This window comes from Podarcis cretensis (assembly GCF_951804945.1).
Source record: "Podarcis cretensis genome assembly, chromosome: 1".
NCBI classification, from domain to species: Eukaryota; Metazoa; Chordata; class Lepidosauria; order Squamata; family Lacertidae; genus Podarcis; species Podarcis cretensis.
This window is the reverse complement of record NC_137170.1, coordinates 103,795,411-103,810,230: the sequence shown is the minus strand read 5'-3', so window position 1 is coordinate 103,810,230 and position 14,820 is coordinate 103,795,411. Positions and strand designations below refer to the sequence as shown.

The following is a 14,820-nucleotide window of genomic DNA, read 5'->3' as shown; positions in this document are numbered from 1 at the left end:
CCTGCATGATTATATTATGGGGCTAGAAGAAACTGTGTGTGACTTCGAAAGGGCCTTCCTGATGACAATACAAATCTAATTTAATTAAAACACTCCAGCATCTTGCACTAAATCCAACAATAAAGGGGATGAAAGAAGGGGGGATACTGGATGGGTACGCATATAACCACCAATATGATTAAGTGGGGGTGTGTGCTTGAGATATCTATGGGTTTCTACTTCTGAGTGAAAATGCTACATCCACTCCTGTGATTAAGTGCTCTGAACGTGCTACAGAATCAGGAACATTTTTGTCTTTCCATGTGCAGGACGACAGGTCTTCCATCTGGAACCTGTTTGATGAGAGCACAATGGATTCTGTGCCTCATTCTCTTGGCCCTTGGAATCTGCAGTGGGGGGAAATAATCCTTCTGTGTCAATAGTGGTCCACACTGCACCCATTTCAAGGGCCTTAGCTATACACAGGATTCTACCCACTGAGGTCCCTAAGATCTAAATTCCCCTTTAGGATCTGGATTTTAGTTTTAGGGCTTTGATGGTCTATGTACGAAATGTGTTCCAGACGGTTTCAGTTTTGCTGCATGCAGCTATTTCACAGGCTTACTACTGTTGCCTTTGATCCTCTTTCAGGTTGGCATGTGGAAATCTCTGGCTTTCATGTGGGGAGAATGCAGCCAACTGTACAAAGGTAAGCGTCACATTCATTCCCCTATCCTCTTTTGCCTCAGGTACCACTCCCTACTGTCATACAGCCCCAAGAAGAGGGCTTGTGATGGAAAATCGACTTTAGGCTGAAAAATGTCGCCCAGCCCATCAATCAACCAACGAATGTACATGCATGTGTGAACCATACCTAAGGAAGAAGGGGGAAGTATTCACTGAGTATTCTGTCATGTGACAAAGGTCTTTGAGAGCAGAAGCAGTAAAGGCAGCAGTAAAGCAGTCTGGAAATGTTGAGAAATGCTGTAAAGCTGCACTATCACTCTCTATGCTGAATCACTGTGACTCATCTTGAAGATGACTCATTCTCTGTATAAATGTATCTGCTTGCAGGCAGACAGTTTGGAGCCTGTCAGTTTGGAGATAGCTTGGAGCAGGGGTCAGCAACCTAAGGTCCATGGACCACAAGTGACCCATGGGGGTCGTTTAACCGGCCCATAGACCCCCGCCACCGGCTCGGTAGACTCTCCTGCAGCCAATGGGAAGCTGCGGACACCTCCTCCATCCTGGAAGGAGCACTGGAAATAGCATTTGCACATGCGTGCATGCATGCGCACACACTCTGGCCCACCCCAGCATCTGCGGGACCGTGAACAGCTCCAAGCCACAAAAACTTTGCCAGCCCTTGGTTTGGAGACTCTGTGGAGCCATGAGTTACAGTGGAGTCAATGTGTGTATATGGAACCTGACTCAGAAGTGAAGCCTGTACTCTGTGTATGCTCTGAAGCTAGTTTAAATCTTCTGTTCACTATGCTGCTTATTTGCAAACAAGTTTTAACTCAGTAGAGCTTTTATTGTTTTACTGAAGAAGACTGCATTATTAATTTACACTGCATGTCATATTCAACTGAAATGTTGTGGCATAGATCCTCACTGCCACAGTTTGTGTCTCTAATAAAGCGTTTCGAATAAAGGATCTCTGAAATACATATATCGCCCTGTGTAGTATTTAAATAAATGTGTTAGGAACTTGAGGTATGTGTATATGTATCTGTATATCTCCACTTTAAACAAAGCTGTAAAATGGCTAATCCTTTAAATTATCTGTGGTGCCAGCTTTAGAATTTGCCATCTAGTGGCATACAGCAAGTGATTTCATTTAAAAGTTGTCTTTTTGCTTCTGATTGCATCACATGCTGGAGTCTTCTCTCCCACCCCCCCACCCACCCCCATGTGATCATTAGAGCGACAAGAGATTTGTCTAACACAAATAATTTGTGATACTTGGTAGAGGCCAACCACATATTGCAGAGGGCTAGCTTGTTAAAATAACTTTCAAAACTTTCTGATCCCCTTCAGCCCTAGGAAACCTTTAACAAGCAGCAGCATACAATAAGGAGTAGCTCAGACTTGGAAAAACAAGAAACAAAAATGGTTAAGTGCAGCGTGGGAAAATAAAATGCACATATTGAAAAGGGGAGAAGACATGATGGCCAGGTATGTGAATGAAAGGTGTTTCAAAGGAAAATGGAAACCACTGGGATGTAAAGGACGCCAAGAAGTCTAACCACTTATTGTTGAAACTGGACGAGTTTCTCTGTTACTTCAAGGAGACCAGATAACTCTGGTTAATAGCATCTTTCCGACATTGTGACTGTTTTGGTAGATTTCTGTCCAAACAAAGCCAAAGTCACTAGCTGTGGCATTTATCAATCCAGCTGTTTACAGTTGAAATTAAATAAGGGTATGTCCAGTCATTAGGGTATTCAGTCCAGAGCTCTTATCTCATTCCCGAGGACCAGGGGTAAAGTTAGGGTAGAACTTGTCCCAGATGCAACTTGGAAGGATGTGCGCATAACAGGTGCATAACAGATTATTATTTTTTAATCTTAAAATTATTGTTTGATTATCATCCCCACTAGTGCAAATTGCTAGAAAACCTCTGTTAAAATTATAGTTCTAGACGTTTTGCTGGATGAAATCCAGTGCTACATTTCTGAATACTCTTTTGCACTATTTCAAGAGTGACCATCATGTGATGCAGAAAAATGTACACCCAGGCCCTATTAAATGTGATAAATGCATCTGATGGGGATGGGTCATGTGCAGTGCAAGGTATAAATAAGTACTAGGGGTGGGCATGGACTCCAGCATTGCCTTGTGTCTGCACAGTGTATGTGTGTTTTAAATCTAATATATTTCTGAGTTGCTCTGTGCTCTCTCCACTTCAGTTTGCGTTTTGGGTTCTGAGTGAACCTGTATAAAACAAGGCTATTAATGGAAAAATCTAAAAACATGGCTAAAGTGAATGAAACTCACAAGTATAGGAGCCCCTCCAGAGTTGATTATGTCTGACAAATTGCAGACAAACAGGTCCAGGAGCTTTTGGTTGAGCGAAGTAAACATGATTTATTTTCCTTATGGGGGAGGGAAACAGGGGTTTGTCTCTTTTTTCCCTTATAATAATTAGGAGGCAGCTGAGTAGTACATATTGTTGCTTCTACTTTTGAGGGGGGTTTTTTAACTCTGTAGCTTCACACCAGCCCTATTATTATTGTTATTATAATTATTAATTTGTTTGTGTCCTCTGATAGTCCTTTACAGGTATTCCAATAGGCGTTTATTGGTACCTGAAATACCTTACAATGCAAGCTGGCTGTCTAGAATGCTGCCTGACAAGTTCTGAAGAGGTCTGAGGTTCTTTTTAAAAAACTAAAGCAAAGAGAGGGCTGTGGGTGGGTAGTAAATTTTTACTGCTCTGTTTGGCAACAACAAAACAGCCCACAGCTCTTTAGTGCTTCACAGGCAATACAACTCACATAACAACAGGCACTGCCAGCACCAGGTTTCAGGGGGCCTTTGACACAGTGCCATCAATGGGCCCACACCATCCCAACAGACATCATATTTTCGGTGCCATCTATTTTTTGTTCTGCTGATACTTCCATGGCAGCAATAACACCACCACCACTTAGTGCCCTCCTAAGTGCAAAAAAGCAGAGACATCACCTTACCAACAAAGGTCCGTATAGTTAAAGCCATGGTTTTCCCAGTAGTGATGTATGGAAGTGAGAGCTGGACCATAAAGAAAGCTGATCGCCGAAGAATTGATGCTTTTGAATTATGGTGCTGGAGGAGACTCGAGAGTCCCATGGACTGCAAGAAGATCAAACCTATCCATTCTTAAGGAAATCAGCCCTGAGTGTTCACTGGAAGGACAGATCATGAAGGTGAGGCTGCAATACTTTGACCACCTCATGAGAAGAGAAGACTCCCTGGAAAAGACCATGATGCTGGGAAAGATGGATGGCACAAGGAGAAGGGGACGACAGAAGACGAGATGGTTGGACAGTGTTCTCGAAGCTACAAACATGAGTCTGACCAAACTGCGGGAGGCAGTGGAAGACAGGAGTGCCTGGCGTGCTCTGGTCCATGGGGTCACGAAGAGTCGGACACGACTAAACGACTAAACAACAACAAGTGCACCCCTGGGTGACTGTTTTAGTGATGGGTAGAAGGCAGTGTCACTTTTGAACAGGATCCAAGCTCAACTCCCATCCATGTTAGCCACCTGCCACTTTAATTTACCCAAAGCAAATGCCCCACCCACATGGCTGCCTGGAAGTCCAGCAAGGGGGATGCTGGAGTGATACAGCTGGCTTGGGCCAGCGTGGGACTCTGTTGAGCTCTCAGTCAGTGCCCAACCTGGTTGCACAGCAGTGCCAGAGACAGGGGCACACTTCAGACTTTCCCATAATGCCTGGGGGCCTTGAGGGCACTTGATAGTGGAGTGGGGCCAGTGAGCATGGCCCACTCTCTTCTCCACATGTGATGGTAATCTCATGAGGGAAGAATGACTGATAGAGCTATAAACTGAAGCTGGTTCCAGTCATTTTTGTTCCTACACAAAACAGTCTTTCACAATAAAATTCTATACTTGGTAAAGAAGGGGTATCTCTTGAGGAGTGCAGATGTATGTGTGTGTGTAGCCAGTAACAACCATTTTAATGTAATTGTATTAATTCAGAGCTTATTTATATTTAATCATCAGGTTAGGTTTCTTTCACTTCCAATAGCTAATTTTTTTCATACTGTCTGCTTTCATTAAATCCAAAATCTAGGCCAGTTTAGCTAGGTTTTATGGATCGTTTCATGTGACATTTGTAACTTGGCAGACACTGAGAGTGTGGATGTACGAAAACAGCATCCTCTGAAACAATAATGAATTAAGGTGTTCCTGCTTGTTTTGTGTGTGGTGGTCTTTGCCAGTTTAATATTGAAACCATTTCATTTAAGCTACACTCTGAACCTCATTAGCTCCAATATAGAGACCTGCCTTTTGGTGGGTCGCCTTGTGTGGGACAGTGGTCACCTTTTATTTCCATTGATTTATCTGGATTATCCAAGCATATTATCCCATCGTGCAAATTTTCCAACTCTCACAAATCAACAAGAGGTAGAAGATTTTTTAAAAGGACATAACTTCTCTGCCAGTGAGATACGCTAGATATCCAAGTACTTTAGTTTTCCATCTCTTTAAAAAAAAGGGGGAAAAAAGTTTAAATACTTGCTGTATAAGCCTAGACATCTTTAGAATACATTGTAAAGAAAAATCTCCAGGTTGGCTTTTGGGGTGCAACTGAGTGGATCTGAAACTCACTTCTTCCCATATGAAAGTTTTGTTTGCTTATCTCCTAGGAAGAATTAGGGCCCCACAGAGCAGATCAATAATTATGTAGGATACCAGAAATAGTTTCAGTTTTGCTCAAGAGTCTAGATTGTGTGTGTGTGTGTGTGTGTGTGTGTGTGTGTGCGTGCACACACACACACACACACACACACAGGCACACACACACACACAGGCACACACACACACACACACACGTGGGCATTTGCATATACACACACTTCACAGCAGAGGTCCACATCTCATTTTGTGCTTCTTTCACCTCACTTTATTTATTTTTGAAGCATGGGGATACCTGGAGACAAAATCTATGTAACCTGAGTAAAAGCATGTTTCTTTCTTTCTTTCTTTCTTTCTTTCTTTCTTTCTTTCTTTCCTTAGTGTAGTAAACCATAACTTTTGAGTTTGCTCACCCAGCATTATTTGTTTAATAGAAATATTTTCCGTACCACCTGGTTCTGGCACAAAGTCAAAAATTTGCATTTATATGAGGTAGTTTATCAAATATAAGTCTGTTAAATACACATTGCATTTTGTTTGTGAGAAAATCTGTTCGTATTTAATGTAGTTTTTTTAAAAAATTAACCTTAATGAAAGCTTCTGAAAATTGTTGTTCTAAGCATTTGAAATATGCAACATGAACTGGTTGAAGACATAAACATGTTTTCCATTATATGTTATCAGATAGCCCAAAATTACTTCAAAGAAGAAATGTGGGACTATGTTAAATTAAAAAGATAAGCAAGCATTTAGTTTAAAAAGCAAAGGTTTTTAGAAGAGTAAAGCATCTGACAGTTAACCCCAGCATTTCATAATCTCCTACTGGGTGGGACAGCAAAGGAGCGCAGGGAGAGAAAAGATATTTTCATTTTTATATATGCATGCTCATACCATCTACACCAACATACGGACATGCTGACAAATATAGCTGATCAGATATATGCAAGGGGGGAAAAGACACATTTGTTTTGCGTGGTGATTTCAAAATGTAATTATTTGCACATGGTACAATATTGCTACCTTTGAGCTCTCAGGTGCTATTGGCAGTGTGTGCCTCTGCAGCGCATGCAACAACCCCAAGAGATTCAAGAGCAGCTTTCCCCTGAAGTTCCAGCAACTGATTTAAACTTCTACCACAAATCTGAAGTCATCAAAATATCCCCAGCCATTTAACACACCCAAGAAGAGAACCTTAGATGTTCTCTTCTCTGGAGTGATCTTCCATGACATGGTATGTCTCATCATTGTTGAGTTGTTCTATTTTGTATTTGAACATTTTCTTACCACAAATAAAAAAAACTTTTTGGAAAATATCACCAGTTGGAGATTGGGCAGGAGAGTGCATAATTTTCTGGTTTTACTGTTTCTATGCTGAATCTCCTAAACTCCTTGTCAAATGTAAGGTTCTCTGCGCTCCTAAGAGAGAAAGCCACAAATGTGATGTGCAGGTGCCCCAGTGTGTTGTATCTCTTGGCCACAGATCATGAGTTCTGATGAACATGTAGAATGCTGGGCATTCAGGATCTACACAATCCTTCCCTGTCAGCAAAATAATCCCCACAGTTATCATTTTACATGAGATGCGGGTGGCACTGTGGGTTAAACCCAGAACCTAGGGCTTGCCGATCAGAAGGTTGGCGGTTCGAATCCCCGCGACGGGGTGAGCTCCTGTTGCTCGGTTCCTGCTCCTGCCAACCTAGCAGTTCGAAAGCACGTCAAAGTGCAAGTAGATGAATAGGTACTACTCTGGCGGGAAGGTAAATGGCGTTTCTGTGCACTGCTCTGGTTCGCCAGAAGCGGCTTAGTCATGCTGGCCACATGTATGCCGGCTTTCTCAGCCAATAAAGCGAGATGAGCGCTGTAACCCCAGAGTCGGTCATGACTGGACCTAATGGTCAGGGGTCCCTTTACCTTTACCAGCTAATGAGTACTGGAAGGATTATAGGCAGGGGTGGGCATCGAGGAACAAGAGCAGATGCCAGCATGCTCATGGGAAATCCAAGTTGCAGAAGTACTAATATTGTTAGGTGGAAAGAGGGTCCAATGCAGGGGTCAGCAACCTTTTTCAGCCGTGGGCTGGTCCACCATCCCTCAGACCATGGGGTGGGCCGGACTATATTTTTTGGGGGAAATTATAATGAATGAATTCCTATGCCCCACAAATAACCCAGAGATGCATTTTAAATAAAAGGATACATTCTACTCATGTAAAAACACACTGATTCCGGGACTGTCCACAGGCCAGATTTAGAAGGCGAATGGGCCACATCCGGCCCCGGGCCTTAGGTTGCCTACCCCTGGTCCAATGAGCACTGAATGCTGAATATCTCTTGGATAGAAGGCAAAATATGGAAAACTAGGAGTGGGTGGAACTGGAGTTTCCTAGAGAAGGGCATGAATGGCCAGAACCAGTTGTAGGAGTGCCCCATAATGAAACATTTTGTTGCAGGACTTGCTTGTACAGTGGTACCTCAGGTTAAGTACTTACCGGTAATTCGTTCCAGAGGTCCATACTTAACCTGAAACTGTTCTTAACCTGAAGCACCACTTTAGCTAATGGGGCTCCTGCTGCCGCCGCACCACCACCACACAATTTCTGTTCTCATCCTGAAGCAAAGTTCTTAACCTGAAGCACTATTTCTGGGTTAGCAGAGTCTGTAACCTGAAGCGTATGTAACCTGAAGTGTAAGTAACCTGAGGTACCACTGTAGTTTTGACGACCGAGAGGATTTTCTTTTGTGGCTGGCATCTGGGAGTCTAGTCACCTTAACAGACCTCATTCATATAATAACATTTGCTTCTAGAAAAAAGCACAAATTACCGTGAAGTCATATTAAAAGAGTCAATGCCTTCAAAAAACAATGATGGTATAGTGGTTAGCTTATAATATGCCCTGGATTGCCAGGTCATGTGTTAAATCCAGATGAGGGTCACTGATGCCTGGTGTTAGCCCAAATGAGTCCAATGTTAATACTGAGAAATCCTTGCAATGAGCTCACCACCTGTCCAGTGGATTGCAGAAATCCTACTTGTATAGGTTCAGTTTAAACCTGATGCTTACTAGGAAGCTTAAATTGGAAGTAGGTAATCTGGCTTTTGATTTTCATTACTGCTTGCAAGTATTTAAACTCTTTCCTCTTCTACCTAGATTTTTATGTTTTAAAAGGCCCCAAATCTTTTTTTTTTTTTTGCTATTATACACTGATATTAATATCTATGCTTTAAATATATAATCCATAACCCCATACCTTTCAGATCTGTGTTATGTGATATGCTTGCAAACATGTACCTCTGGATAATTGTGCTATAATCAACCCCCACTTTCTGACAGGGATAAACACCATAGATCTTGGTTTGATCTTGTCTGTATTTGGAATTAAATGTAGCATGTACACTTGTTTACTTCCCCTAGGCTTCTGTGTGTGTGCATGTGTGAAATTATATGCACTTAGTTCAAACTCAATATGCTACCACTGCAGCTGTGATTCTTGTTCCAGTTCCTGAAATGAAGATTTTTTCCCCCCAATTGGTACATATGATGATCTCTGTGTTCTGAGGGATAATCTCAGCAGTACTTACAATCCATAAGGATTCTCTCCCCACCCCTGTTTTGTTATCATATGTCCAAAGTTTCAACCCACTAAATACACACTTTTTGTAAGTGTATAATAGCTAACCTCAGGCCACTAATAGATTTAACCTTGCACGTTTTGTAGATCTTTTAAAGTGTTTTGGTTTGAAGGTCATCTTCTCTGTCTTACTGTAAAGGAAAGCAAAGAAAGGAATAAAATTAGAAAGAATTAATTCTTCAAAAAGTTTATACAAATCAAAACCCTGCAGTTTCACACTGAGAACAAAAGAAGCATATTAAACACCAAAGTTTATCAAGACAAATTAGGTCCCAGTTTCAAATTTTCTTTAATCTTTTGCATCTGAACGTTTTTTTGCCTCATGCTGTTTTCCCTAGTTAAATGTTAAAATGAATCCTAGCCAATACCATTGACTTCCTCCTTTAAAAATATTGAGACACATAATAAAAAATTAATTACTTCCCCTAATTTCCGTGTGATTCTTTAAAAAGATGTAAAATTCATTTAAAGTAAGTGGTGACTTTGTCTTTGAAGATCACGACAATTAACATGGATCAAAGCGTAGGTTCTGTAACGATGATAGCTTATTAGCATAATGAAATTAACTTAGAGACAAGAATCTTTAATAGGTACAACAAAAACGCTTTAATAATACTTGAAGAAAATTATGTATTTGCTAGAAGTACAACAGTTTCAGACTTTCGATCCAATTAATAAGTTGTTAATTAGCTTTTTTCCCCAAACAATGTGCACTTTAAGTTAACATCTGGCCACTGGATAACACTGTTCTGTGGTACTTTTTGAGATGGACAGTAGAATTGTAAATCTGTTTTACTGGAAACACATTTTGGGGCTCATCTTTGGGAAACAGATCTCATATTCCATAATCTATTTCTTCCTATATCCAAGCCAATTAAAGGGGAGGATTAATTCAATGATCTAGAGGGAGGAATGGGTAATGTCCTTAATTGTAGCTGTAGTGTCTGGTACATATGTCTGGGTTTCTCTGTTATATAGTTTCTATATTCCACAGTTTGTGTGCTTTTATATGGTGCTTTTGTGCTCATACCTCCTATGGAAGTAATTCTGCAATGAAAATACAAACACTTTCAAACATTTATCTAAACTTTTTTAAAACGTAAAAATGCCCATTGGTTTTCATTTTTCAAATACTTCACAGAAGGTTTTGCTAAGAAGCTATCTACAGACTAGACTAAAAGCTGTTTGGGAGCATTTCAAAATATATCTTAAAAATAATTGCAAAATTGAGGAATGTTAAGATGTCAGGGGGTAAGAAGTAAAGAATTGCAGCAGTAAACAAAAAAACTTAAGAAACTTTTATGAAAGGGAACTAAGACAATGGACTTAAGGGTTGCTAAAGAATTATTAAACAAGGATGCAGGGATGGGGAGGTATGGGGAAGTCAAAGAAGGAAGGGTATGAACCGATGAGCATGAAGTTATATTGTTTTACACTGTTCTTTATTATATGTGTGGAAAATTAATAAAAATTATTATAAAAAAAAAAAAAAAGCTGTTTGGGAGCAATGAACTTTTAGGATAACAGAGCAATTTAGCCCCTTTGCCTTCTGTACATCATTATATATAAACATAAGCCCTGTTCGCTTATTTCTTCTGATATGAAGAAAGGCATGGATGGAGGATTGGGGCCCTGCTGCAACCTCTATGCACTTATAGGCCCTTTGGTCACAGAACCTATTCAAAATCCATACTGTATCTTCTATTTGTCTAGGGCCTGGGCTAAAGAATCTTCATACAAAATCCTACATGCAGTGATATTGCTCTCCCCCCCCCACCACCACCACCAACATGATGTTCTGCGTTTGCCTGTTAAGGATTAATCTGTAGCGCAGCGAAGTCAAACACAGAGTCAAAATTCACAGTAAAAAAGAAAAACTTTATTGAGGCAAACAGACTTCTTTACAAACACTGTACAAGCAATAATGGAAGAGAGCAAAGTAAAAAGAAGAGCACACTGAGCCCATGTATTTATCCTTCCTTGCTCCATGTGACTTCCTGTAATTGAAACAATGTCTGTATAAGGAATGAGTCAGAGTGAGTCAGCTAGAAGAATGAATCTGCACTTTTCAGCATTTCCCAACACTTTACTGCTTCTACTCTCAAAGACCTTTGTCACATGACATAATTTACCTACTGTAAATAGAGTATCAGGAACACAACGTTTTTAAACTACTATGATGGGATTCAGTAAAGTTTTCCTCAGACTCACTGAAATCAATGGCCCTCAGACACGTCCATTAATTTCAGTAGGTTTAACTTTGAATAAAACTTAGTTGAATGCTGCCCTGCACTTATAAATCATTGATATTTTCCTTTTCAAATATGGCACAGCAAATTTATGATTGCTGAATTACCCCCAGCAGAATATTCTGCATTTGTTGGCTTCTCATAGCAATGAAGCTACTCCCTGCAATCCAATAGCAGGCTATGTAATGAGGCACCACTTTGGTCAGTCATGTCAGTCATGTCCCCTGGAGAGAAGGAGTGAGGCAGCAGTGAAATCAATGTGGTGCAAACACACTGGTGGTGCCAGTCTGGCACTCCTGCCACTGTATTTACACAGCATTGACCTTGCCGCTGCCCCACTCCTTGCCTTCCGGTGAGCAGTAGCAACCTTCCCAACAGATTTTTTCCCCCTTGTGGCACAGCTTGTTTCTTCCCAATATGCAAACTAAGCAGGTGAAACTATAAGATCCCGCTTTTGTATACATAACTGAGGTTGGTGGACCTCAATAGATCAGCATGGCTTCCTTTCAGTCTTTCAATCCTTTGACTGAGAATGTAATCAAACCTCATGTGGGCAAGACATTCCCACCAAGAGGCAAGCTCCAAACCAGAAAGGAGATCAACCCAATTGGTCTCCTTTTTACTACGAGAGAGGCCAACCACTGTCCTCTCCAGTGGCCACTTCTGCAACCAACACAACTGCTACAAGCAGGCCAAAGCAGTCTAGAGTAATGCAATCTCTGCCTCTGATGGAGTCTTCCGTCAACTGTGAAGTACCATGGGTGGAAACAACTGAGTCATTAAAACAGTACAATGCCATCAGCTTCCCATTGCAGAAACGGGGGAGCCAAATAAGTTACTTCAGCCACCAGCCTAATCAGCAGCAGCATCTGCACAAAAGCCAATTAATGTAGATTAATAGAGGGGTGTCTTCAACCTTAGCATTAACAGTGCCAAAGACTCACACATGTGAAGAAATTGACTACGAAAAATCTTGATCAATTTCTACAAAATCCTGAGTAGAAGTCCAATTCCAAAATAATTTCTTGTAGTTGAGAAATATTTTAGGTCAGTTTTTCATTTCCTATTCCCTTTGAAATAACCCAATTTCCCTGTTAATATGTTGCTGTTGATGTTACTCCCTGCCTTCTGTGGCTGCTCTTAGTTGTGTCCTGGATTTGACTTTTCCCTGATGGCTCCATTCTTTTAATGCTGTTCTTTTCTGTTTTTGGAATAATTCATGTTGTGTGCTCCCATTTGCATGGAGTGAAAACAACTACAAGTAACTTTGAGAAGGATTTCATACACACACACACACTTTTCCTGCCATAAACTAGTTTCAGGGAACTTCCACATTGGCCCTTGTGCTGGCATTGATGCTAGGCTAGGGTATCTTAATTTGGACCTTGTAAGCCCATAAATCATGCTCACATTAAGTAACAGGCCAAGCCTGGTTCAGGATTCCCATGGCTGGCATAACAGTGAACAGCACAGACTGATTGATGCACCATATCTGTAAACAGGAAAGCAAACGTCTCTTCCTGCACACACGAGTTGTCCAATTTGGTTCCTGGTTTTCCTGCAAACCAACCTGAAACAATGGATATCGCCCAAACACAAACACTTCTTCTAGCAGGAAGAATGGGAAGCCATGAAAAGTATGACTGGGTATGGAGGATAAAGCTGTAAGGGAACCAGAGGTGCCGAGTTGTGCCCAACATTGGGGAACCCCGGCATGCACCTATAACACGTTTGGCTGTTGCATTGGGAGGATGCCGAAAGCGGGAGGAGGCTGAGCGTGACTGGCCCTGTGGAGGAAGTGAGCTCAGACTGGGGCGAGGCATGATGGGACTTGTAGTCCCCACTCACCCTGCCCCGGAGGCTGGACTGGGAGGTGCGGCAGAGGCAGAGATGCCGCAGCAGCATTGACAGGAAGGGGAGCTTTCCTTTTGCCACCACTCCAGGCTTTGGGGGTTCAGGTATATGGTTGCCTCCAACTCAAGAGGCCCGTGCTCGGCCTCCTCTGCCCCCTCAGCATGTGTGACTGTCACATCAGGAGGAAGCTGATAGTTGGAAGGAGGCCCCTCAGCCCTGGCCTAACAGATGTGGAGGGGGCTGAAGACCCCTCAGCCTTATAGAGTTGGCGTCTGTGAAGGGAACAGACTAACACAGGGAATTTTTATCCTTCTTCCTGCCCAAAATCAAGTGCCTCAACCTAGTACAGGAAAGTTATGTTAATGTGAATTCTGGCCTGTGTGACAGTACTGTGGAGCAATGGTGAACTTTGCACTAGAAGTCCTTTTCCTTCCAGCGTCCATGCTCAGCCATTCTGTCACATTCTGTCTATTGCAGACTTTAGCATATGGAACTAGGACTTTAGCATTTTGAAACAGGTTATAGCTCTATGGTAGAGCATCTGCTTGCATGCAGAAGGTCCCAGGTTCAACCCCCAGTTTTTCCAGGTAGGGCTGGAGAATTTGGTGAAATGGTGCCTGCCGATTCTTTGCCTGCAAATAGGATGGAGACTTTTGAGAGTCCACTTCTGCACAGCTCCAGTACTAAATATAAACTAATGTCTTCCCATCCCCCCCCCTCGGACTTCTCACAGGATCTCTTCTGAAAGCATTCCAAACAAGGATACAGCTACTACTGCAAAACATTTGTTCCACTGTCACCACTGCCAAGAAAGGACTGAAGCTGTGAAATCAAAACTTCAGAATCAAATTATGAAGTGAAAGCATTCCTGCAGTGCAAATCAGCTGTTGGGTGCTCTTTCTTTTGAGTGAAGGTAGGCTTGAGTGGGCAATGAGAGTAACTTGCCCAGATGCCCCCAGAAACCTAGCTCAGATTAAAGGAGATAAAACAAATTCAGACAGCATAGGTCTGTTACAGCCTCCCTCAGCCTGAAGTTTTGGTGTCCTGCTGATGTTTTGAACTACAGGTCTTATCACCTTTGACAGTTGGCCATGCTGACCAGAACTGGTAAGAGCTGTGGTCCAACATGTGGAGGACACTAGGTTGAGGAAGTCAGATCTATTTGCTGCTGTTAGCCAGAACAGCTGAATGTAATCTCCAAAAGCAGAGACAGCATACTTCTGAATGCCATATGCTAGGGTTGACTTCCCCAACTTGATACCTTCCACATGCTTTACCTTCCCATCATCCCCTGACCATTGGCCATGCCGGATAGGGCTGATGGGAGTTGCAGTTCAAACTTCATGTAAGGCACTACTTAAGAATCTTCCTCCAACTCCAAGCCACTATTTCAGAGCCCCAATAGTATAGTTTTCTTTACTACAATGGACCAGATAGGATAATATACCGTATTTTTCACCCTATAGGATGCACCGTCCCATAAGGCGCACCTAGTTTTTTTGGGGGGAAATAAAGGGAAAAAATTATTCCCCCCCCCCAGGCGTGGGGCTGGGGCGGGGGAGGCCCGTGCGAGCTTCCCCCGACCCCAAGCCCCCAAACAGGCAGCTCTCTGCAAGCTGTGGGAGCCCAGCGCTGGCTCCCGCTGCTTGCTGAGAGGTCCGCGAAGCCTGGACGCGCTGAGCTCAGCGCGCGCTGGCTTCAGCACGCAGGCAACTCTCCACAAGCAGCGGGAGCGCTCCCG

General features: G+C 42.4%; 1 long non-coding RNA gene across 1 annotated transcript in view; it reads left to right on the top strand.

Annotated features, from left to right (window-relative positions):
• Positions 1-422: 422 nt before the first annotated feature.
• Positions 423-14,820, top strand: part of LOC307226516 — a 29,112-nt gene continuing 14,714 nt past the window's right edge. The window contains exons 1-2 of the long non-coding RNA XR_013843479.1: positions 423-688; positions 13,813-13,992. This is a non-coding gene — a long non-coding RNA (uncharacterized lncRNA). The remainder of the gene's footprint in view (positions 689-13,812; positions 13,993-14,820) is intronic.